The sequence below is a fragment of the Euprymna scolopes genome, chromosome 37 (genome assembly GCF_053919585.1).
Source record: "Euprymna scolopes isolate OS-2025 chromosome 37, ASM5391958v1, whole genome shotgun sequence".
In the NCBI taxonomy this organism is placed as follows: Eukaryota; Metazoa; Mollusca; class Cephalopoda; order Sepiida; family Sepiolidae; genus Euprymna; species Euprymna scolopes.
The window spans coordinates 15,995,379-16,013,749 of record NC_136518.1 but is presented as its reverse complement, the minus strand read 5'-3'; the positions used below and the strand labels follow the sequence as shown (position 1 = coordinate 16,013,749).

Genomic DNA, 18,371 nt, shown 5'->3' with positions numbered 1-18,371 from the left:
TATGAACTTATAATTACCTAAAAATCTCCAGATTCCTTTTAATTTAACGCGTAATATTTCTTTGTTTTATAGTTTTCTTAAATTCTGAATACTTGAGAAAATCAATTGTATATTGTGACAAACTGTCGTCACCTGCCTTCGTGGCGCAACCGGTTAGCGCGTTCGGCTGTTAACCGAAAGGTTGGTGGTTCGAATCCACACGGGGGCGATGTCACATTTTATATGAACTTATAATTACCTAAAAATCTCCAGATTCCTTTTAATTTAACGCGTAATATTTCTTTGTTTTATAGTTTTCTTAAATTCAGAATAGTTGAGAAAATCAATTGTATATTGTGACAAACTGTCGTCACCTGCCTTCTTGGCGCAACCGGTTAGCGCGTTCGGCTGTTAACCGAAAGGTTGGTGGTTCGAATCCACCCGGGGGCGATGTCACATTTTATATTAACTTATAATTACCTAAAAATCTCCAGATTCCTTTTAATTTAACGCGTAATATTTCTTTGTTTTATAGTTTTCTTAAATTCTGAATACTTGAGACAATCAATTGTATATTGTGACAAAGTGTCGTCACCTGCCTTCGTGGCGCAACCGGTTAGCGCGTTCGGCTGTTAACCGAAAGGTTGGTGGTTCGAATCCACCAGGGGGCGATGTCACATTTTATATGAACTTATAATTACCTAAAAATCTCCAGATTCCTTTTAATTTAACGCGTAATATTTCTTTGTTTTATAGTTTTCTTAAATTCTGAATACTTGAGAAAATCAATTGTATATTGTGACAAACTGTCGTCACCTGCCTTCGTGGCGCAACCGGTTAGCGCGTTCGGCTGTTAACCGAAAGGTTGGTGGTTCGAATCCACCCGGGGGCGATGTCACATTTTATATGAACTTATAATTACCTAAAAATCTCCAGATTCCTTTTAATTTAACGCGTAATATTTCTTTGTTTTATAGTTTTCTTAAATTCTGAATACTTGAGAAAATCAATTGTATGTTGTGAAAAACGGTCGTCACCTGCCTTCGTGGCGCAACCGGTTAGCGCGTCCGGCTGTTAACCGACATGTTGGTGGTTCGAATCCACCCGGGGGCGATGTCACATTTTAAATCTACTTATTATTACCTAAAAATCTCCAGATTCCTTTCAATTGAACGCGTAATATTTCTTTGTTTTATAGTTTTCTGAAATTCTGAATACTTGAGACAATCAATTTTATGTTGTGAAAAACTGTCATCACCTGCCTTCGTGGCGCAACCGGTTAGCGCGTTCGGCTGTTAACCGAAAGGTTGGTGGTTCGAATCCACCCGGGGGCGATGTCACATTTTATATCTACTTATTATTACCTGAAAATCTCCAGATTCCTTTCAATCTAACGCGTAATATTTCTTTGTTTTATAGTTTTCTTAAATTCTGAATACTTGAGACAATCAATTTTATGTTGTGAAAAACTGTCATCACCTGCCTTCGTGGCGCAACCGGTTAGCGCGTTCGGCTGTTAACCGGAAAGTTGGTGGTTCGAATCCACCCGGGGGCGATGTCACATTTTATATCTACTTATTATTACCTGAAAATCTCCAGATTCCTTTCAATCTAACGCGTAATATTTCTTTGTTTTATAGTTTTCTTAAATTCTGAATACTTGAGACAATCAATTTTATGTTGTGAAAAACTGTCGTCACCTGCCTTCGTGGCGCAACCGGTTAGCGCGTTCGGCTGTTAACCGAAAAGTTGGTGGTTCGAATCCACCCGGGGGCGATGTCACATTTTATATCTACTTATTATTACCTGAAAATCTCCAGATTCCTTTCAATCTAACGCGTAATATTTCTTTGTTTTATAGTTTTCTTAAATTCTGAATACTTGAGACAATCAATTTTATGTTGTGAAAAACTGTCATCACCTGCCTTCGTGGCGCAACCGGTTAGCGCGTTCGGCTGTTAACCGAAAGGTTGGTGGTTCGAATCCACCCGGGGGCGATGTCACATTTTATATCTACTTATTATTACCTGAAAATCTCCAGATTCCTTTCAATGTAACGCGTAATATTTCTTTGTTTTATAGTTTTCTTAAATTCTGAATACTTGAGACAATCAATTTTATGTTGTGAAAAACTGTCGTCACCTGCCTTCGTGGCGCAACCGGTTAGCGCGTTCGGCTGTTAACCGAAAGGTTGGTGGTTCGAATCCACCCGGGGGCGATGTCACATTTTATATCTACTTATTATTACCTGAAAATCTCCAGATTCCTTTCAATCTAACGCGTAATATTTCTTTGTTTTATAGTTTTCTTAAATTCTGAATACTTGAGACAATCAATTTTATGTTGTGAAAAACTGTCGTCACCTGCCTTCGTGGCGCAACCGGTTAGCGCGTTCGGCTGTTAACCGAAAGGTTGGTGGTTCGAATCCACCCGGGGGCGATGTCACATTTTATATGAACTTATAATTACCTAAAAATCTCCAGATTCCTTTTAATTTAACGCGTAATATTTCTTTGTTTTATAGTTTTCTTAAATTCTGAATACTTGAGACAATCAATTTTATGTTGTGAAAAACTGTCGTCACCTGCCTTCGTGGCGCAACCGGTTAGCGCGTTCGGCTGTTAACCGAAAGGTTGGTGGTTCGAATCCACCCGGGGGCGATGTCACATTTTATATCTACTTATTATTACCTGAAAATCTCCAGATTCCTTTCAATCTAACGCGTAATATTTCTTTGTTTTATAGTTTTCTTAAATTCTGAATACTTGAGACAATCAATTTTATGTTGTGAAAAACTGTCGTCACCTGCCTTCGTGGCGCAACCGGTTAGCGCGTTCGGCTGTTAACCGAAAGGTTGGTGGTTCGAATCCACCCGGGGGCGATGTCACATTTTATATCTACTTATTATTACCTGAAAATCTCCAGATTCCATTCAATCTAACGCGTAATATTTCTTTGTTTTATAGTTTTCTGAAATTCTGAACACTTGAGAAAATAAATTGTATTTTGTGAAAAACTGTAGTCACCTGCCTTCGTGGCGCAACCGGATAGCGCGTTCGGCTGTTAACCGAAAGGTTGGTGGTTCGAATCCACCCGGGGGCGATGTCACATTTTGAATCTACTTATTATTACCTAAAAATCTCCAGATTCCTTTCAATCTAACGCGTAATATTTCTTTGTTTTATAGTTTTCTTAAATTCTGAATACTTGAGACAATCAATTGTATGTTGTGAAAAACTGTCGTCACCTGCCTTCGTGGCGCAAACGGTTAGCGCGTTCGGCTGTTAACCGAAAGGTTGGTGGTTCGAATCCATCCGGGGGCGATGTCACATTTTATATCTACTTACTATTACCTAAAAATCTCCAGATTCCTTTCAATTAAACGCGTAATATTTCTTTGTTTTATAGTTTTCTTAAATTCTTAATACTTGAGACAATCAATTTTATGTTGTGAAAAACTGTCGTCACCTGCCTTCGTGGCGCAACCGGTTAGCGCGTTCGGCTGTTAACCGAAAGGTTGGTTGTTAAAATCCAACCGGGGGCGATGTAACATTTTATATCTACTTATTATTACCTAAAAATCTCCAGATTCCTTTCAATCTAACGAGTAATATTTTTTGTTTTATAGTTTTCTTAAATTCTGAAAACTTGAGACAATCAATTGTATGTTCTGAACAACCGTCGTCACCTGCCTTCGTGGCGCAACCGGTTAGCGCGTTTGGCTGTTAACCGAAAGGTTGGTGGTTCGAATCCAACCGGGGGCGATATCATATTTTATATCTACTTATTATTACCTAAAAATCTCCAGGTTCCTTTAAATCTAACGAGTAATATTTCTTTGTTTTACAGTTTTCTGAAATTCTGAAAACTTGAGACAATGAATTGTATTTTGTGAAAAACTGTCGTCACCTGCCTTCGTTGCGCAACACGTTAGCACGTTCGGCTGTTAACCGAAACGTTGGTCGTTCGAATCCACCCGGGGGCGATGTCACATTTTATATCTACTTATTATTACCTGAAAATCTCCAGATTCCTTTCAATCTAACGCGTAATATTTCTTTGTTTTATAGTTTTCTTAAATTCTGAATACTTGAGACAATCAATTTTATGTTGTGAAAAACTGTCGTCACCTGCCTTCGTGGCGCAACCGGTTAGCGCGTTCGGCTGTTAACCGAAAGGTTGGTGGTTCGAATCCACCCGGGGGAGATGTCACATTTTATATCTACTTATTATTACCTAAAAATCTCCAGATTCCTTTCAATTTAACGCGTAATATTTCTTTGTTTTATAGTTTTCTTAAATTCTGAATACTTGAGACAATCAATTGTATGTTGTGAAAAACTGTCGTCACCTGCCTTCGTGGCGCAACCGGTTAGCGCGTTCGGCTGTTAACCGAAAGGTTGGTGGTTCGAATCCACCCGTGGGCGAGGTCACCTTTTATATCTACTTATTATTACCTAAAAATCTCCAGATTCCTTTCAATCTAACGCGTAATATTTCTTTGTTTTATAGTTTTCTGAAATTCTGAACACTTGAGAAAATAAATTGTATTTTGTGAAAAACTGTAGTCACCTGCCTTCGTGGCGCAACCGGATAGCGCGTTCGGCTGTTAACCGAAAGGTTGGTGGTTCGAATCCACCCGGGGGCGATGTCACATTTTGAATCTACTTATTATTACCTAAAAATCTCCAGATTCCTTTCAATCTAACGCGTAATATTTCTTTGTTTTATAGTTTTCTTAAATTCTGAATACTTGAGACAATCAATTTTATGTTGTGAAAAACTGTCGTCACCTGCCTTCGTGGCGCAACCGGTTAGCGCGTTCGGCTGTTAACCGAAAGGTTGGTGGTTCGAATCCATCCGGGGGCGATGTCACATTTTATATCTACTTACTATTACCTAAAAATCTCCAGATTCCTTTCAATTAAACGCGGATATTTCTTTGTTTTATAGTTTTCTTAAATTCTTAATACTTGAGACAATCAATTTTATGTTGTGAAAAACTGTCGTCACCTGCCTTCGTGGCGCAACCGGTTAGCGCGTTCGGCTGTTAACCGAAAGGTTGGTTGTTAAAATCCAACCGGGGGCGATGTAACATTTTATATCTACTTATTATTACCTAAAAATCTCCAGATTCCTTTCAATCTAACGAGTAATATTTTTTGTTTTATAGTTTTCTTAAATTCTGAAAACTTGAGACAATCAATTGTATGTTCTGAACAACCGTCGTCACCTGCCTTCGTGGCGCAACCGGTTAGCGCGTTTGGCTGTTAACCGAAAGGTTGGTGGTTCGAATCCAACCGGGGGCGATATCATATTTTATATCTACTTATTATTACCTAAAAATCTCCAGGTTCCTTTAAATCTAACGAGTAATATTTCTTTGTTTTACAGTTTTCTGAAATTCTGAAAACTTGAGACAATGAATTGTATTTTGTGAAAAACTGTCGTCACCTGCCTTCGTTGCGCAACACGTTAGCACGTTCGGATGTTAACCGAAACGTTGGTCGTTCGAATCCACCCTGGGGCGATGTCACATTTTATATCTACTTACTATTACCGAAAAATCTCCAGATTCCTTTCAATCTCACGAGTAACATTTCTTTGTTTTATAGTGTTCTTAAATTCTGAATACTTGAGACAATCAATTGTATGTTGTGAAAAACCGTCGTCACCTACCTTCGTGGCGCAACCGGTTAGCGCGTTCGGCTGTTAACCGAAAGGTTGGTGGTTCGAATCCACCCGGGGGCGATGTAACATTTTATATCTACTTATTATTACCTAAAAATCTCCAGATTCCTTTCAATTTAACGCGTAATATTTCTTTGTTTTATAGTTTTCTGACATTCTGAAAACTTGAGACAATCAATTGTATGTTCTGAACAACTGTCGTCACCTGCCTTCGTGGCGCAACCGGTTAGCGCGTTCGGCTGTTAACCGAAAGGTTGGTAGTTCGAATCCACCCGGGGGCGATGTCACATTTCATATCTACTTATTATTACCTGAAAATCTCCAGATTCCTTTCAATCTAACGCGTAATATTTCTTTGTTTTATAGTTTTCTGACATTCTGAAAACTTGAGACAATCAATTGTATGTTCTGAACAACTGTCGTCACCTGCCTTCGTGGCGCAACCGGTTAGCGCGTTCGGCTGTTAACCGAAAGGTTGGTGGTTCGAATCCACCCGGGGGCGATGTAACATTTTATATCTACTTATTATTACCTAAAAATCTCCAGATTCCTTTCAATCTAACGCGTAATATTTCTTTGTTTTATAGTTTTCTGACATTCTGAATACTTGAGACAGTCAATTGTATGTTGTGAAAAACTGTCGTCACCTGCCTTCGTGGCGCAACCGGTTAGCGCGTTCGGCTGTTAACCGAAAGGTTGGTGGTTCGAATCCACCCGGGGGCGATGTCACATTTTATATCTATTTATTATTACCTAAAAATCTCCAGATTCCTTTCAATTTAACGCGTAATATTTCTTTGTTTTATAGTTTTCTTAAATTCTGAATACTTGAGACAATCAATTGTATGTTGTGACAAACTGTCGTCACCTGCCTTCGTGGCGCAACCGGTTAGCGCGTTCGGCTGTTAACCGAAAGGTTGGTTGTTCGAATCCACCCGGGGGCGATGTCACATTTTATATCTACTTATTATTACCTAAAAATCTCCAGATTCCTTTCAATTTAACGCGTAATATTTCTTTGTTTTATAGTTTTCTTAAATTCTGAAAACTTGAGACAATCAATTTTATGTTGTGAAAAACTGTCGTCACCTGCCTTCGTGGCGCAACCGGTTAGCGCGTTCGGCTGTTAACCGAAAGGTTGGTGGTTCGAATCCACCCGGGGGCGATGTCACATTTTATATCTACTTATTATTACCTGAAAATCTCCAGATTCCATTCAATCTAACGCGTAATATTTCTTTGTTTTATAGTTTTCTGAAATTCTGAACACTTGAGAAAATAAATTGTATTTTGTGAAAAACTGTAGTCACCTGCCTTCGTGGCGCAACCGGATAGCGCGTTCGGCTGTTAACCGAAAGGTTGGTGGTTCGAATCCACCCGGGGGCGATGTCACATTTTGAATCTACTTATTATTACCTAAAAATCTCCAGATTCCTTTCAATCTAACGCGTAATATTTCTTTGTTTTATAGTTTTCTTAAATTCTGAATACTTGAGACAATCAATTGTATGTTGTGAAAAACTGTCGTCACCTGCCTTCGTGGCGCAAACGGTTAGCGCGTTCGGCTGTTAACCGAAAGGTTGGTGGTTCGAATCCATCCGGGGGCGATGTCACATTTTATATCTACTTACTATTACCTAAAAATCTCCAGATTCCTTTCAATTAAACGCGTAATATTTCTTTGTTTTATAGTTTTCTTAAATTCTTAATACTTGAGACAATCAATTTTATGTTGTGAAAAACTGTCGTCACCTGCCTTCGTGGCGCAACCGGTTAGCGCGTTCGGCTGTTAACCGAAAGGTTGGTTGTTAAAATCCAACCGGGGGCGATGTAACATTTTATATCTACTTATTATTACCTAAAAATCTCCAGATTCCTTTCAATCTAACGAGTAATATTTTTTGTTTTATAGTTTTCTTAAATTCTGAAAACTTGAGACAATCAATTGTATGTTCTGAACAACCGTCGTCACCTGCCTTCGTGGCGCAACCGGTTAGCGCGTTTGGCTGTTAACCGAAAGGTTGGTGGTTCGAATCCAACCGGGGGCGATATCATATTTTATATCTACTTATTATTACCTAAAAATCTCCAGATTCCTTTCAATTGAACGCGTAATATTTCTTTGTTTTATAGTTTTCTTAAATTCTTAATACTCGAGACAATCTATTGTATGTTGTGAAAAACTGTCGTCACCTGCCTTCGTGGCGCAACCGGTTAGCGCGTTCGGCTGTTAACCGAAAGGTTGGTAGTTCGAATCCACCCGGGGGCGATGTCACATTTTATATCTACTTATTATTACCTGAAAATCTCCAGATTCCTTTCAATCTAACGCGTAATATTTCTTTGTTTTATAGTTTTCTGACATTCTGAATACTTGAGACAATCAATTTTATGTTGTGAAAAACTGTCGTCACCTGCCTTCGTGGCGCAACCGGTTAGCGCGTTCGGCTGTTAACCGAAAGGTTGGTGGTTCGAATCCACCCGTGGGCGAGGTCACCTTTTATATCTACTTATTATTACCTAAAAATCACCAGATTCCTTTCAATCTAACGCGTAATATTTCTTTGTTTTATAGTTTTCTGATATTCTGAACACTTCAGAAAATCAATTTTATTTTGTGAAAAACTGTCGTCACCTGCCTTCGTGGCGCAACCGGATAGCGCGTTCGGCTGTTAACCGAAAGGTTGGTGGTTCGAATCCACCGGGGGGCGATGTCACATTTTGAATCTACTTATTATTACCTAAAAATCTCCAGATTCCTTTCAATTGAACGCGTAATATTTCTTTGTTTTATAGTTTTCTTAAATTCTGAATACTTGAGACAATCAATTGTATGTTGTGAAAAACTGTCGTCACCTGCCTTCGTGGCGCAACCGGTTAGCGCGTTCGGCTGTTAACCGAAAGGTTGGTGGTTCGAATCACTCCGGGGGCGATGTCACATTTTATATCTACTTATTATTACCTAAAAATCTCCAGATTCCTTTCAATTTAACGCGTAATATTTCTTTGTTTTATAGTTTTCTTAAATTCTGAAAACTTGAGACAATCAATTGTATGTTGTGAAAAACTGTCGTCACCTGCCTTCGTGGCGCAACCGGTTAGCGCGTTCGGCTGTTAACCGAAAGGTTGGTTGTTCGAATCCACCCGGGGGCGATGTCACATTTTATATCTACTTATTATTACCTTAAAATCTCCAGATTCCTTTCAATTTAACGCGTAATATTTCTTTGTTTTATAGTTTTCTTAAATTCTGAATACTTGAGACAATCAATTGTATGTTGTGAAAAACTGTCGTCACCTGCCTTCGTGGCGCAACCGGTTAGCGCGTTCGGCTGTTAACCGAAAGGTTGGTGGTTCGAATCCACCCGGGGGCGATGTAACATTTTATATCTACTTATTATTACCTAAAAATCTCCAGATTCCTTTCAATCTTACGAGTAATATTTCGTTGGTTTATAGTTTTCTTAAATTTTAAAAACTGGAGACAATCAATTGTATTTTCTGAAAAACTGTCCTAACCCGCCTTCGTAGCGCAACTGTTTAGAGCGTTCGGATGTTGACCGAAAGAGTGGTGGTTCGAATCAACAAGAGGGCGATTTCACATATTAAATCCCCTGATTATTACCTCAAAATCTCCAGATTCCTTTCAATATAACGAGTAATATTTCGTTGCTTTATAGTTTTCTTAAATTTTGAAAACTTGAGACAATCAATTGTATTTGCTGCAAAACTGCCGTCACCTTCCTTCGTGGCCCAACCGGTTAGCGCGTTCGGCTGTTAACCGAAAGGTTGGTGGTTCGAATCCACCCGGGGGCAATGTAACGTTTTATACCGACTTATTATTACCTAAAAATCTCCGGATTCCTTTCAATCTAACGAGTAATATTTCGTTGTTCTATCGTTTTCTTTGATTCCAAAATTGAGAAAATCAATTGTGTGTTCTGAAAAACCGTCCTCACCTTCCTTCGTGACGAAACCGGTTAGCGCATTCGCCGAAAGTTTGGTGGTTCGAATCCACCCGTAGGCGATGTCACATTTTAAATCTACTTATTATTACCAAAAAATCTCCAGATTGCTTTCAATCTAACGAGTAATATTTCGTTGTTTTATAGTTTTCTAACATTTTGAGAACTTGAGACAATCAATTGTATGTTCTGATAAACTGTCGTCACCTGCATTTGTGGCGAAACCAGTTAGAACGTTCGGGTGTTAACCGAAAGGTTGGTGGTTCGAATCGACCCGTGGGCGATGTCACATTTTAAATCTACTTATTATTACCTAAAAATCTCCAGATTCCTTTCAATCTGACGAGTAATATTTTGTTGTTTTATAGTTTTGTGAAATTCTGAAACTTGAGACAATCAATTTTTTGTTGTGAGAAACTGTCGCCACCTGCCTTCGTGGCGCAACCGGCTAGCGCTTTCGGCTGTTAACCGAAAGGTTGGTGGTTCGAATCCACCCGGGGGCGATTTCACAATTTAAATCTACTTATTATTACCTAAAAATCTCCAGATACCTTTCAATCTAACGATTAATATTTCGTTGTTTTATAGTTTTCTTAAATTTTGAACACTTGAGACAATCAATGATATGTTCGGAAAAACTGTCGTCACCTGCCTTCGTGGCGCAACCGGTTGGCGCGGTAGGCTGTTCATCGGGTGCACCAAGAAGGCTTTTAACCGAAAGCTTAGTGGTTACTTTCCACTCGGGGGCGATGTCACATATTAAATCTCCTGATTATTACCTCAAAATCTCCAGATTCCTTTCAATCTAACGAGTAATATTTCGTTGCTTTATAGTTTTCTGAAATTCTGAAAACTTGAGACAATCAATTTTATATTGTGAAAAACTATCGTCACCTGCCGTCGTGGCGCAACCGGTTAGCGCGTTCAACTGTTAACTGAAAGGTTGGTGGTTCCAACCCACCCAGGCGCGATTTCACATTCTAAATCTACTTATTAACACCTAAACATCTCCAGATTCCTTTCAATCTTACGAGTAATATTTCGTTGGTTTATAGTTTTCTTAAATTTTAAAAACTGGAGACAATCAATTGTATTTTCTGAAAAACTGTCCTAACCCGCCTTCGTAGCGCAACTGTTTAGAGCGTTCGGCTGTTCACCGAAAGAGTGGTGGTTCGAATCAACAAGGGGGCGATGTCACATTTTAAATCTACTAATTATTACCTAACAATCTCAAGATTCCTTTCAATCTAACGAGTAACATTTCTTTGTTTCATAGTTTTCTTCAATTTTGCAAACTTGAGGCAATCAATTGTATGTTCTATACGACTGTCGTCACCTGCCTTCGTGGCGCAACCGGTTAGCGCGGTAGGCTGTTCATCGGGTGCACCAAGAAGGCTTTTAACCGAAAGCTTAGTGGTTACTTTCCACTCGGGGGCGATGTCACATATTAAATCTCCTGATTATTACCTCAAAATCTCCAGATTCCTTTCAATCTAACGAGTAATATTTCGTTGCTTTATAGTTTTCTTAAATTTTGAAAACTTGAGACAATCAATTGTATGTGCTGAAAAACTGCTGTCACCTTCCTGCGTGGCCCAACCGGTTAGCGCGTTCGGCTGTTAACCGAAAGCTTGGTGGTTCGAATGCACCCGGGGGCAATGTAACGTTTTATACCGACTTATTATTACCTTAAAATCTCCGGATTCCTTTCAATCTAACGAGTAATATTTCGTTGGTTTATAGTTTTCTTAAATTTTAAAAACGTGAGACAATCAATTGTATTTTCTAGTTTCTATAGTTTTCTTGGATTCCAAAATTGAGAAAATCAATTGTGTGTTCTGAAAAACCGTCCTTACCTTCCTTCGTGACGAAACCGGTTAGCGCATTCGCTGTTAACCGAAAGTTTTGTGGTTCGAATCCATATATATCTACTTATTATTACCTAACAATCTCCAGATTCCTTTCAATCTAACGCGTAATATTTCTTTGTTTTATAGTTTTCTTTAATTCTGAAAACTTGAGACAATCCATTGTATGTTGTGAAAAACTGTCGTCACCTGCCTTCGTGGCGCAACCGGTTAGCGCGTTCGGCTGTTAACCGAAAGGTTGGTGTCTGTAATCCGCTCGGGGGCGATGCCACATTTGAATCTACTTATTATTACCTAAATATCTCCAGATTCCTTTCAATCTAACGAGTAATATTTCTTTGTTTTATAGTTTTCTGAAATTCTGAAAACTTGAGACAATCCATTGTATGTTGTGAAAAACTGTCGTCACCTGCCTTCGTGACGCAACCGGTTAGCGCGTTCGGCTGTTAACCGAAAGGTTGGTGGTTCGAATCCACCCGGGGGCGATGTTACATTTTAAATCTACTTATTATTACCTAAAAATCTCCAGATTCCTTTCAATCTAACGCGTAATATTTCGTTGTTGTATAGTTTTCTGAAATTCTGAAAACTTGAGACAATCAATTTTATGTTGTGAAACACTGTCGTCACCTGCCTTCGTGGCGCAACCGGTTAGTGCGTTCGGCTGTTAACCGAAAGGTTGGTGTCTGTAATCCGCTCGGGGGCGATGCCACATTTTAAATCTACTTATTATTACCTAAAAATCTCCAGATTCCTTTCAATCTAACGAGTAATATTTCTTTGTTTTATAGTTTTCTGAAATTCTGTAAACTTAAGAAAATCCATTGTATGTTGTGAAAAACTGTCGTCACCTACCTTCGTGGCGCAACCGGTTAGCTCGTTCGGCTGTTAACCGAAAGGTTGGTGGTTCGAATCCACCCTGGGGCGATGTAACCTTTAGATCTACTTATTTTACCTAAAAATCTCCAGATTCCTTTCAATCTAACGCGTAATAATATCTTTGTTTTATAGTTTTCTTAAATTCTGAAAACTTGAGACAATCAATTTTATGTATTGAAAAACTGTCGTCACCTGCCTTCGTGGCGCAACCGGTTAGCGCGTTCGGCTGTTAACCGAAAGGTTGGTGGTTCGGATCCACCCCGGGGGCGATGTCACATTTTATATCTACTTATTATTACCTAAAAATCTCCAGATTCCTTTCAATCTAACGCGTAATATTTCGTTGTTTTATAGTTTTCTTAAATTCTGAAAACTTGAGACAATCAATTTTATGTTGTGAAAGACTGTCGTCACCTGCCTTCGTGGCGCAACCGGTTAGCGCGTTCGGTTGTTAACCGAAAGGTTGGTGGTTCGAATCAACCCGGGGGTGATGTCACATTTTAAATCTACTTATTATTACCTAAAAATCTCCAGATTCCTTTCAATCTAACGCGTAATATTTCGTTGTTTTATAGTTTTCTGAAATTCTGAAAACTTGAGACAATCAATTTTATGTTGTGAAAAACTGTCGTCACCTGCCTTCGTGACGCAACCGGTTAGCGCGTTCGGCTGTTAACCGAAAGGTTGGTGTCTGTAATCCGCTCGGGGGCGATGTCACATTTTATATCTACTTATTATTACCTAAAAATCTCCAGATTCCTTTCAATCTAACGAGTAATATTTCTTTGTTGTATAGTTTTCTGAAATGCTGTAAACTTGAGACAATCCATTGTATGTTGTGAAAAACTGTCGGCACCTGCCTTCGTGGCGCAACCGGTTAGCGCGTTCGGCTGTTAACCGAAAGGTTGGTGGTTCGAATCCACACTGGGGCGATGTAACCTTTTATATCTACTTATTATTACCTACAAATCTCCAGATTCCTTTCAATCTAACGCGTAATATTTCTTTGTTTTATAGTTTTCTGAAATTCTGAAAACTTGAGACAATCAATTTTATGTTGTGAAAAACTGTTTTCACCTGCCTTCGTGGCGTCACCGGTTAGCGCGTTCGGCTGTTAACCGAAAGGTTGGTGGTTCGAATCCACCCCAGGGGCGATATCACATTTTATATCTACTTATTATTACCTACAAATCTCCAGATTCCTTTCAATCTAACGAGTAATATTTCTTTGTTTTATAGTTTTCTGAAATTCTGTAAACTTTAGACAATCAATTGTATGTTGTGAAAAACTGTCGTCACCTGCCTTCGTGGCGCAACCGGTTAACGCGTTCGGCTGTTAACTGAAAGGTTGGTGGTCGGAATCAACCCGGGGGCGATGTCACATTTTATATCTACTTATTATTACCTAAAAATCTCCAGATTCCTTTCAATCTAACGAGTAAAGTTTCGTTGTTTTATAGTTTTCTGAAATTCTGAAAACTTGAGACAATGAATTGTATGTTCTGAACAACAGTCGTCATTTGCCTTCGTGGCGCAACCGGTTAGCGCTTTCGGCTGTTAACCGAAAGGTTGGTGGTTCGAATCCACCCGGTGGCGATGTCACATTTTAAATCTACTTATTATTACCTAAAAATCTCCAGATTCCTTTCAATCTAGCGCGTAATATTTCTTTGTTTTATAGTTTTCTGAAATCCTGAAAACTTGAGACGATTAGTTGTATGTTCTGAAAAACTGTCGGCACCTGCCTTCGTGGCGCAACCGGTTAGCGCGTTCGGCTGTTAACCGAAAGGTTGGTGGTTCGAATCCACACTGAGCGATGTAACCTTTTATATCTACTTATTATTACCTACAAATCTCCAGATTCCTTTCAATCTAACGCGTAATATTTCTTTGTTTTATAGTTTTCTTAAATTTTGAAAACTTGATCCAATCAATTTTATGTTGTGAAAAACTGTCGTCACCTGCCTTCGTGGCGTCACCGGTTAGCGCGTTCGGCTGTTAACCGAAAGGTTGGTTGTTCGAATCCACCCCGGGGGCGATATCACATTTTATATCTACTTATTATTACCTAAAAATCTCCAGATTCCTTTCAATCTAACGAGTAATATTTCTTTGTTTTATAGTTTTCTGAAATTCTGTAAACTTTAGACAATCAATTGTATGTTGTGAAAAACTGTCGTTACCTGCCTTCGTGGCGCAACCGATTAGCGCGTTCGGCTGTTAACCGAAAGGTTGCTGGTTCGAATCCACCCTGGGGCGATGTCACCTTTTATATCTACGTATTATTACCTAAAAATCTCCAGATTCCTTTCAATCTAACGCGTAATATTTCGTTGTTTTATAGTTTTCTTAAATTCTGAAAACTTGAGACAATCAATTTTATGTTGTGAAAGACTGTCGTCACCTGCCTTCGTGGCGCAACCGGTTAGCGCGTTCGGTTGTTAACCGAAAGGTTGGTGGTTCGAATCCACCGGGGGGCGATGTCACATTTTAAATCTACTTATTATTACCTAAACATCTCCAGATTCCTTTCAATCTAACGCGTAATATTTCGTTGTTTTATAGTTTTCTGAAATTCTGAACACTTGAGACAATCAATTTTATGTTGTGAAAAACTGTCGTAACCTGCCTTCGTGGCGCAACCGGTTAGCGCGTTCGGCTGTTAACCGAAAGGTTGGTGTCTGTAATCCGCTCGGGGGCGATGTCACATTTTATATCTACTTATTATTACCTAAAAATCTCCAGATTCCTTTCAATCTAACGAGTAATATTTCTTTGTTTTATAGTTTTCTGAAATGCTGTAAACTTGAGACAATCCATTGTATGTTGTGAAAAACTGTCGTCACCTGCCTTCGTGGCGCAACCGGTTAGCGCGTTCGGCTGTTAACCGAAAGGTTGGTGGTTCGAATCCACACTGGGGCGATGTAACCTTTTATATCTACTTATTATTACCTACAAATCTCCAGATTCCTTTCAATCTAACGCGTAATATTTCTTTGTTTTATAGTTTTCTTAAATTTTGAAAACTTGATCCAATCAATTTTATGTTGTGAAAAACTTTTTTCACCTGCCTTCGTGGCGTCACCGGTTAGCGCGTTCGGCTGTTAACCGAAAGGTTGGTGGTTCGAATCCACCCCAGGGGCGATATCACATTTTATATCTACTTATTATTACCTACAAATCTCCAGATTCCTTTCAATCTAACGAGTAATATTTCTTTGTTTTATAGTTTTCTGAAATTCTGTAAACTTTAGACAATCAATTGTATGTTGTGAAAAACTGTCGTCACCTGCCTTCGTGGCGCAACCGGTTAACGCGTTCGGCTGTTAACTGAAAGGTTGGTGGTCGGAATCAACCCGGGGGCGATGTCACATTTTATATCTACTTATTATTACCTAAAAATCTCCAGATTCCTTTCAATCTAACGAGTAAAGTTTCGTTGTTTTATAGTTTTCTGAAATTCTGAAAACTTGAGACAATGAATTGTATGTTCTGAACAACAGTCGTCATTTGCCTTCGTGGCGCAACCGGTTAGCGCTTTCGGCTGTTAACCGAAAGGTTGGTGGTTCGAATCCACCCGGTGGCGATGTCACATTTTAAATCTACTTATTATTACCTAAAAATCTCCAGATTCCTTTCAATCTAACGCGTAATATTTCTTTGTTTTATAGTTTTCTGAAATCCTGAAAACTTGAGACGATTAGTTGTATGTTCTGAAAAACTGTCGGCACCTGCCTTCGTGGCGCAACCGGTTAGCGCGTTCGGCTGTTAACCGAAAGGTTGGTGGTTCGAATCCACGCTGGGGCGATGTAACCTTTTATATCTACTTATTATTACCTACAAATCTCCAGATTCCTTTCAATCTAACGCGTAATATTTCTTTGTTTTATAGTTTTCTTAAATTTTGAAAACTTGATCCAATCAATTTTATGTTGTGAAAAACTGTCGTCACCTGCCTTCGTGGCGTCACCGGTTAGCGCGTTCGGCTGTTAACCGAAAGGTTGGTTGTTCGAATCCACCCCGGGGGCGATATCACATTTTATATCTACTTATTATTACCTAAGAATCTCCAGATTCCTTTCAATCTAACGAGTAATATTTCTTTGTTTTATAGTTTTCTGAAATTCTGTAAACTTTAGACAATCAATTGTATGTTGTGAAAAACTGTCGTTACCTGCCTTCGTGGCGCAACCGATTAGCGCGTTCGGCTGTTAACCGAAAGGTTGCTGGTTCGAATCCACCCTGGGGCGATGTCACCTTTTATATCTACGTATTATTACCTAAAAATCTCCAGATTCCTTTCAATCTAACGCGTAATATTTCGTTGTTTTATAGTTTTCTTAAATTCTGAAAACTTGAGACAATCAATTTTATGTTGTGAAAGACTGTCGTCACCTGCCTTCGTGGCGCAACCGGTTAGCGCGTTCGGTTGTTAACCGAAAGGTTGGTGGTTCGAATCCACCGGGGGGCGATGTCACATTTTAAATCTACTTATTATTACCTAAAAATCTCCAGATTCCTTTCAATCTAACGCGTAATATTTCGTTGTTTTATAGTTTTCTGAAATTCTGAAAACTTGAGACAATCAATTTTATGTTGTGAAAAACTGTCGTAACCTGCCTTCGTGGCGCAACCGGTTAGCGCGTTCGGCTGTTAACCGAAAGGTTGGTGTCTGTAATCCGCTCGGGGGCGATGTCACATTTTATATCTACTTATTATTACCTAAAAATCTCCAGATTCCTTTCAATCTAACGAGTAATATTTCTTTGTTTTATAGTTTTCTGAAATGCTGTAAACTTGAGACAATCCATTGTATGTTGTGAAAAACTGTCGGCACCTGCCTTCGTGGCGCAACCGGTTAGCGCGTTCGGCTGTTAACCGAAAGGTTGGTGGTTCGAATCCACACTGGGGCGATGTAACCTTTTATATCTACTTATTATTACCTACAAATCTCCAGATTCCTTTCAATCTAACGCGTAATATTTCTTTGTTTTATAGTTTTCTTAAATTTTGAAAACTTCATCCAATGAATTTTATGTTGTGAAAAACTGTCGTCACCTGCCTTCGTGGCGTCACCGGTTAGCGCGTTCGGCTGTTAACGGAATGGTTGGTGGTTCGAATCCACCCCGGGGGCGATATCACATTTTATATCTACTTATTATTACCTAAAAATCTCCAGATTCCTTTCAATCTAACGCGTAATATTTCTTTGTTTTATAGTTTTCTGAAATACTGAAAAATTGAGACGATTAGTTGTATGTTCTGAAAAACGGTCGTCACGTGCCTTCGTGGCGCAACCGGTTAGCGCGTTCGGCTGTTAACCGAAAGGTTGGTTGTTCGAATCAACCCGTGGGCGATGTCACATTTTAAATCTACTTATTATTACCTAAAAATCTCCAGATTCCTTTCAATCTAACGCGTAATATTTCGTTGTTTTATAGTTTTCTTAAATTCGTAAAACTTGAGACAATCAATTGTATGTTGCGAAAAACTGTCGTCACCTGCCTTCGTGGCGCAACCGTTTAGCGCGTTCAACTGTCAACTGAAAGGTTGGTTGTTCCAACCCACCCAGGCGCGATGTCACATTTTAAATCTACTGATTAACACCTAAACATCTCCAGATTCCATTCAATCTTACGAGTAATATTTCGTTGGTTTATAGTTTTCTTAAATTTTAAAAACTGGAGACAATCAATTGTATTTTCTGAAAAACTGTCGTAACCCGCCTTCGTAGCGCAACTGTTTAGAGCGTTCGGCTGTTGACCGAAAGAGTGGTGGTTCGAATCAACAAGGGGGCGATTTCACATTTTAAATCTACTAATTATTACCTAACAATCTCAAGATTCCTTTCAATCTAACGAGTAACATTTCTTTGTTTCATAGTTTTCTTCAATTTTGCAAACTTGAGGCAATCAATTGTATGTTCTATACGACTGTCGTCACCTGCCTTCGTGGCGCAACCGGTTAGCGCGGTAGGCTGTTCATCGGG

At 39.2% G+C, this 18,371-nt stretch overlaps 1 protein-coding gene and 56 non-coding genes across 57 annotated transcripts in view; all 57 read left to right on the top strand.

Moving 5' to 3' along the window:
• LOC145261102 (neuropeptide FF receptor 1-like) overlaps positions 1-18,371 on the top strand; it is a 152,876-nt gene that overhangs the window by 74,938 nt on the left and 59,567 nt on the right. The window lies entirely within an intron of this gene.
• Trnan-guu (transfer RNA asparagine (anticodon GUU)) lies at positions 135-208 on the top strand. Its single transcript has one exon. It is a non-coding gene; the product is annotated as a tRNA-Asn (tRNA).
• Positions 356-429, top strand: Trnan-guu (transfer RNA asparagine (anticodon GUU)). Its single transcript has one exon. It is a non-coding gene; the product is annotated as a tRNA-Asn (tRNA).
• Trnan-guu (transfer RNA asparagine (anticodon GUU)) lies at positions 577-650 on the top strand. The gene has a single exon. It is a non-coding gene; the product is annotated as a tRNA-Asn (tRNA).
• On the top strand, positions 798-871 carry Trnan-guu (transfer RNA asparagine (anticodon GUU)). Its single transcript has one exon. It is a non-coding gene; the product is annotated as a tRNA-Asn (tRNA).
• On the top strand, positions 1,019-1,092 carry Trnan-guu (transfer RNA asparagine (anticodon GUU)). Its single transcript has one exon. It is a non-coding gene; the product is annotated as a tRNA-Asn (tRNA).
• Positions 1,240-1,313, top strand: Trnan-guu (transfer RNA asparagine (anticodon GUU)). Its single transcript has one exon. It is a non-coding gene; the product is annotated as a tRNA-Asn (tRNA).
• Trnan-guu (transfer RNA asparagine (anticodon GUU)) lies at positions 1,461-1,534 on the top strand. The gene has a single exon. It is a non-coding gene; the product is annotated as a tRNA-Asn (tRNA).
• Positions 1,682-1,755, top strand: Trnan-guu (transfer RNA asparagine (anticodon GUU)). Its single transcript has one exon. It is a non-coding gene; the product is annotated as a tRNA-Asn (tRNA).
• Positions 1,903-1,976, top strand: Trnan-guu (transfer RNA asparagine (anticodon GUU)). Its single transcript has one exon. It is a non-coding gene; the product is annotated as a tRNA-Asn (tRNA).
• Positions 2,124-2,197, top strand: Trnan-guu (transfer RNA asparagine (anticodon GUU)). Its single transcript has one exon. It is a non-coding gene; the product is annotated as a tRNA-Asn (tRNA).
• Trnan-guu (transfer RNA asparagine (anticodon GUU)) lies at positions 2,345-2,418 on the top strand. Its single transcript has one exon. It is a non-coding gene; the product is annotated as a tRNA-Asn (tRNA).
• On the top strand, positions 2,566-2,639 carry Trnan-guu (transfer RNA asparagine (anticodon GUU)). Its single transcript has one exon. It is a non-coding gene; the product is annotated as a tRNA-Asn (tRNA).
• Trnan-guu (transfer RNA asparagine (anticodon GUU)) lies at positions 2,787-2,860 on the top strand. The gene has a single exon. It is a non-coding gene; the product is annotated as a tRNA-Asn (tRNA).
• Trnan-guu (transfer RNA asparagine (anticodon GUU)) lies at positions 3,008-3,081 on the top strand. The gene has a single exon. It is a non-coding gene; the product is annotated as a tRNA-Asn (tRNA).
• Positions 3,229-3,302, top strand: Trnan-guu (transfer RNA asparagine (anticodon GUU)). Its single transcript has one exon. It is a non-coding gene; the product is annotated as a tRNA-Asn (tRNA).
• Trnan-guu (transfer RNA asparagine (anticodon GUU)) lies at positions 3,670-3,743 on the top strand. Its single transcript has one exon. It is a non-coding gene; the product is annotated as a tRNA-Asn (tRNA).
• On the top strand, positions 4,112-4,185 carry Trnan-guu (transfer RNA asparagine (anticodon GUU)). The gene has a single exon. It is a non-coding gene; the product is annotated as a tRNA-Asn (tRNA).
• On the top strand, positions 4,333-4,406 carry Trnan-guu (transfer RNA asparagine (anticodon GUU)). Its single transcript has one exon. It is a non-coding gene; the product is annotated as a tRNA-Asn (tRNA).
• On the top strand, positions 4,554-4,627 carry Trnan-guu (transfer RNA asparagine (anticodon GUU)). Its single transcript has one exon. It is a non-coding gene; the product is annotated as a tRNA-Asn (tRNA).
• Trnan-guu (transfer RNA asparagine (anticodon GUU)) lies at positions 4,775-4,848 on the top strand. The gene has a single exon. It is a non-coding gene; the product is annotated as a tRNA-Asn (tRNA).
• On the top strand, positions 5,215-5,288 carry Trnan-guu (transfer RNA asparagine (anticodon GUU)). The gene has a single exon. It is a non-coding gene; the product is annotated as a tRNA-Asn (tRNA).
• Positions 5,657-5,730, top strand: Trnan-guu (transfer RNA asparagine (anticodon GUU)). The gene has a single exon. It is a non-coding gene; the product is annotated as a tRNA-Asn (tRNA).
• Positions 5,878-5,951, top strand: Trnan-guu (transfer RNA asparagine (anticodon GUU)). The gene has a single exon. It is a non-coding gene; the product is annotated as a tRNA-Asn (tRNA).
• Trnan-guu (transfer RNA asparagine (anticodon GUU)) lies at positions 6,099-6,172 on the top strand. Its single transcript has one exon. It is a non-coding gene; the product is annotated as a tRNA-Asn (tRNA).
• Positions 6,320-6,393, top strand: Trnan-guu (transfer RNA asparagine (anticodon GUU)). The gene has a single exon. It is a non-coding gene; the product is annotated as a tRNA-Asn (tRNA).
• Positions 6,541-6,614, top strand: Trnan-guu (transfer RNA asparagine (anticodon GUU)). The gene has a single exon. It is a non-coding gene; the product is annotated as a tRNA-Asn (tRNA).
• On the top strand, positions 6,762-6,835 carry Trnan-guu (transfer RNA asparagine (anticodon GUU)). Its single transcript has one exon. It is a non-coding gene; the product is annotated as a tRNA-Asn (tRNA).
• On the top strand, positions 6,983-7,056 carry Trnan-guu (transfer RNA asparagine (anticodon GUU)). Its single transcript has one exon. It is a non-coding gene; the product is annotated as a tRNA-Asn (tRNA).
• Positions 7,204-7,277, top strand: Trnan-guu (transfer RNA asparagine (anticodon GUU)). The gene has a single exon. It is a non-coding gene; the product is annotated as a tRNA-Asn (tRNA).
• On the top strand, positions 7,645-7,718 carry Trnan-guu (transfer RNA asparagine (anticodon GUU)). Its single transcript has one exon. It is a non-coding gene; the product is annotated as a tRNA-Asn (tRNA).
• Trnan-guu (transfer RNA asparagine (anticodon GUU)) lies at positions 7,866-7,939 on the top strand. Its single transcript has one exon. It is a non-coding gene; the product is annotated as a tRNA-Asn (tRNA).
• Trnan-guu (transfer RNA asparagine (anticodon GUU)) lies at positions 8,087-8,160 on the top strand. Its single transcript has one exon. It is a non-coding gene; the product is annotated as a tRNA-Asn (tRNA).
• Positions 8,308-8,381, top strand: Trnan-guu (transfer RNA asparagine (anticodon GUU)). Its single transcript has one exon. It is a non-coding gene; the product is annotated as a tRNA-Asn (tRNA).
• Trnan-guu (transfer RNA asparagine (anticodon GUU)) lies at positions 8,529-8,602 on the top strand. Its single transcript has one exon. It is a non-coding gene; the product is annotated as a tRNA-Asn (tRNA).
• On the top strand, positions 8,750-8,823 carry Trnan-guu (transfer RNA asparagine (anticodon GUU)). The gene has a single exon. It is a non-coding gene; the product is annotated as a tRNA-Asn (tRNA).
• Positions 8,971-9,044, top strand: Trnan-guu (transfer RNA asparagine (anticodon GUU)). The gene has a single exon. It is a non-coding gene; the product is annotated as a tRNA-Asn (tRNA).
• Trnan-guu (transfer RNA asparagine (anticodon GUU)) lies at positions 9,413-9,486 on the top strand. The gene has a single exon. It is a non-coding gene; the product is annotated as a tRNA-Asn (tRNA).
• On the top strand, positions 10,065-10,138 carry Trnan-guu (transfer RNA asparagine (anticodon GUU)). Its single transcript has one exon. It is a non-coding gene; the product is annotated as a tRNA-Asn (tRNA).
• Positions 11,915-11,988, top strand: Trnan-guu (transfer RNA asparagine (anticodon GUU)). Its single transcript has one exon. It is a non-coding gene; the product is annotated as a tRNA-Asn (tRNA).
• Positions 12,357-12,430, top strand: Trnan-guu (transfer RNA asparagine (anticodon GUU)). Its single transcript has one exon. It is a non-coding gene; the product is annotated as a tRNA-Asn (tRNA).
• Positions 12,577-12,651, top strand: Trnan-guu (transfer RNA asparagine (anticodon GUU)). Its single transcript has one exon. It is a non-coding gene; the product is annotated as a tRNA-Asn (tRNA).
• On the top strand, positions 12,799-12,872 carry Trnan-guu (transfer RNA asparagine (anticodon GUU)). The gene has a single exon. It is a non-coding gene; the product is annotated as a tRNA-Asn (tRNA).
• On the top strand, positions 13,241-13,314 carry Trnan-guu (transfer RNA asparagine (anticodon GUU)). The gene has a single exon. It is a non-coding gene; the product is annotated as a tRNA-Asn (tRNA).
• Trnan-guu (transfer RNA asparagine (anticodon GUU)) lies at positions 13,462-13,536 on the top strand. The gene has a single exon. It is a non-coding gene; the product is annotated as a tRNA-Asn (tRNA).
• Positions 13,905-13,978, top strand: Trnan-guu (transfer RNA asparagine (anticodon GUU)). Its single transcript has one exon. It is a non-coding gene; the product is annotated as a tRNA-Asn (tRNA).
• Trnan-guu (transfer RNA asparagine (anticodon GUU)) lies at positions 14,126-14,201 on the top strand. Its single transcript has one exon. It is a non-coding gene; the product is annotated as a tRNA-Asn (tRNA).
• On the top strand, positions 14,568-14,641 carry Trnan-guu (transfer RNA asparagine (anticodon GUU)). Its single transcript has one exon. It is a non-coding gene; the product is annotated as a tRNA-Asn (tRNA).
• On the top strand, positions 14,789-14,862 carry Trnan-guu (transfer RNA asparagine (anticodon GUU)). The gene has a single exon. It is a non-coding gene; the product is annotated as a tRNA-Asn (tRNA).
• Trnan-guu (transfer RNA asparagine (anticodon GUU)) lies at positions 15,231-15,304 on the top strand. Its single transcript has one exon. It is a non-coding gene; the product is annotated as a tRNA-Asn (tRNA).
• Positions 15,452-15,526, top strand: Trnan-guu (transfer RNA asparagine (anticodon GUU)). Its single transcript has one exon. It is a non-coding gene; the product is annotated as a tRNA-Asn (tRNA).
• On the top strand, positions 15,895-15,968 carry Trnan-guu (transfer RNA asparagine (anticodon GUU)). Its single transcript has one exon. It is a non-coding gene; the product is annotated as a tRNA-Asn (tRNA).
• Trnan-guu (transfer RNA asparagine (anticodon GUU)) lies at positions 16,116-16,189 on the top strand. Its single transcript has one exon. It is a non-coding gene; the product is annotated as a tRNA-Asn (tRNA).
• Positions 16,559-16,632, top strand: Trnan-guu (transfer RNA asparagine (anticodon GUU)). The gene has a single exon. It is a non-coding gene; the product is annotated as a tRNA-Asn (tRNA).
• On the top strand, positions 16,780-16,853 carry Trnan-guu (transfer RNA asparagine (anticodon GUU)). Its single transcript has one exon. It is a non-coding gene; the product is annotated as a tRNA-Asn (tRNA).
• On the top strand, positions 17,222-17,295 carry Trnan-guu (transfer RNA asparagine (anticodon GUU)). The gene has a single exon. It is a non-coding gene; the product is annotated as a tRNA-Asn (tRNA).
• On the top strand, positions 17,665-17,738 carry Trnan-guu (transfer RNA asparagine (anticodon GUU)). The gene has a single exon. It is a non-coding gene; the product is annotated as a tRNA-Asn (tRNA).